Source organism: Erpetoichthys calabaricus, chromosome 1 (genome assembly GCF_900747795.2).
Source record: "Erpetoichthys calabaricus chromosome 1, fErpCal1.3, whole genome shotgun sequence".
Taxonomy (NCBI): Eukaryota; Metazoa; Chordata; class Cladistia; order Polypteriformes; family Polypteridae; genus Erpetoichthys; species Erpetoichthys calabaricus.
The window spans coordinates 175,029,004-175,031,647 of record NC_041394.2 but is presented as its reverse complement, the minus strand read 5'-3'; the positions used below and the strand labels follow the sequence as shown (position 1 = coordinate 175,031,647).

Here is a 2,644-nt window from a genome sequence, read left to right as displayed (position 1 = left end):
GTATGTCGGAAATTATCTACCTTTTGTTTTCCACGTTACACCCCCTCCACTAAACAAAGAAACAAAGAAATGGAGAGATTATTCAGACAGTTTTTTGAAATTTGCCAGCTTACTGTTATTTCAGTTTCACAAATAATTGGAATTGTACATAATATCCGAAGACGACAGCAGAATGAAGCAGTTGCTTGTCTGATAGCCCTAGAGCTCGAAGAAAGTACCCCAGTGCGACGAAACCCACGGGTATGGGAGAGACGACGGAATAAGACCTTCTGGGAGGAGGTGGTGGAGAGACACTTCACAGAAAATCTCTGGCTGCAACATTTTAGAATGACACGGCCAACGTTTGAGATGTTGTGTGGATTCATCAGTCCTGATGTTGCTCCCATCAAAGGTTGCCACCGACCACCGGTTCCAACCCAAAAGTGGATTGCCATCGCCCTTTACAAGCTGGCAACCTGCGCCGAGTATAGAGTAGTTGGAGAAACTTTAGGGGGTTAGTAAAACTACCGTCCATCGATGTGTATATGCTGTGTGCACCGCTATTAAAGAAAAATTAATGCGGTGTTATATCAGACTTCCGACTGTAGCGTAGGCCAATGAAATTGTATACCGCAATTCCTTGGTGCATCTTGTGCCACAGATTTACGGTGCGCTGGATGGCACACATGTGCCTATTCTTCCCCCGACGGAAGGCTACCGCGATTACATTAATCGCAAAGGGTGGCCATCTATTGTTCTCCAGGCCCTTGTTGATGACAGGTGCATGATACGAGACATTTGCGTTGGCACTCCTGGAAGTGCCCATGATGCAGCTGTGTTTGCAGCATCGGATCTGAACAGTGAGCCTACCTTTCAACATCCCTTCTCAGTGCGATAACAACTGAATTAGTACTGTAACCTGCTTCCCTTAAGGTTTTTAATTAAAACTGAAATTTGAATTAATACAAAATAACGACGTTTAATCAAAAAAAAACTAAAATTAATATTAATGAGAGAATTTCTCATATATGCTAAAACATCTGCCATTTAATAATAAGAAAAAAATGTTTAGATAATGAAACACACGGTTTATTAAATATTTTGACTGGCACAGTAAATTACCTTTGCGGTTTTTGTATTATTTAGACATCCTGAGAGACACCCCCAGGCTACAGTTGATGTGGAGGGAGTTCAGGTACCCCTTTTAGTAGCAGGAGACCCAGCCAATCCGCTACTGCATTGGCTCATCAAAGGTTATCCTGGTCCCAATTTGTCTCAAAAACAAGAAGCATTCAACTCTCACTTGAATGGATCCAGAGTTAAGGTGGAGCACACTTTCGGACGTCTGAAAGCAAGATGGCGCATCCTAGCCAAACGATCTGACATTCACCACTCTTTCATGCCTACTGTTGTGGCAGCGTGTTGTGTACTCCACAACATCTGTGAGATGGAGAAGCAACGATTTTTACCACCTAGTGAAGACTCACGTAATGAAGGCGAGAGACAACCGAGCCGCTTGCAATGCGATGAACGACCTTCTGCACAAGCTGTGATTATCAGGGACGCTCTAATGCAATATGTATCAAACTTGGAAAGGCAGTAGGCTGTCATGGGAAAAGTTTAAAAGGCATTTGAACCATAAAACCAAATTTTGTTACTATTATTTCAAATCACAAACTACAACATGCTGTTACTGATTTTATTTGTAACAAAATTTGTACATCTGCTTTATAAAGATTTAACACAAGAAGCTTAATTTACATCGTGTAGAATGTCCCAGACTACTTGTTGTAAACCTTTGTTTTAAAGTAGAAAAGAATAGATTAATTTGAAAATAGAAAACATTTGTTTTGGGATATTAAACAACATAAAACAGTTGCAATATCACATGTGTCATTAATAACATTTTACTTTTACTGAATACAAGAAAAAAAAGCAGCATATATATATATATATATATATATATATATATATATATACACTGAAGATACTGGTACCTGCAGAGGAGCACAAACTAAAAACATTCTCTGCATGCTTTACTTAAATGAACAAGCCATGACCTTCGACTACAATATTGTGTTATTTTTAAATATGAACCAAAAAATAACATGAATATCCTACTCCAAGTTTAGGTATGTGGTGAATGACATATTAGGATGTGTATTCAAAGAAGAATGTGTTGAAGTGCCTGCTTGACTGTAGGGCAGATGAGACGCTTGATGATTGGAGCACCTGGGTTGATTGTGCAAACTCTCTGGTTGCCTCAAACCAGCCATCACCTCAGATGTATGAGCATGCCTTTCTGCAGCATTTGCACAACGCTCAAAACAATGTACAGCTTGAGAGATGACAGTGGTAATTGACTGAATGACTTGTTGATCTCACTCTGCTTGCTGCCGCTGCAGATTAAGGAAATCCTGAAAAATAGCTTTCACCTCAGTTAACTGCTTTTTTTTTGGACCATGTTGTTGACTTCGCCTCCACATTCTTGAGACATTGGGTGGTAGGTCAGAATCTTCTGCCGTTTCCTCAGGCTGGTCCAGGGAGGGTGACTCTGTATTTGAATCATTTGTTGGTCCACCATCAGAGGGGATGAGTGAATCATTTGGTGGATGATCTATAAAATCCAGAAACTTCAGTTAGTTTTCACAATTTAAAAACACTA

At 40.1% G+C, this 2,644-nt stretch overlaps 1 long non-coding RNA gene across 1 annotated transcript in view; it reads left to right on the top strand.

Moving 5' to 3' along the window:
* The first annotated feature begins 538 nt into the window (after positions 1 to 538).
* The window catches only part of LOC127527060 (uncharacterized), a 3,241-nt gene continuing 1,135 nt past the window's right edge, over positions 539 to 2,644 (top strand). Inside the window, exon 1 of the long non-coding RNA XR_007934427.1 lies at positions 539 to 1,232. This is a non-coding gene — a long non-coding RNA (uncharacterized LOC127527060). The remainder of the gene's footprint in view (positions 1,233 to 2,644) is intronic.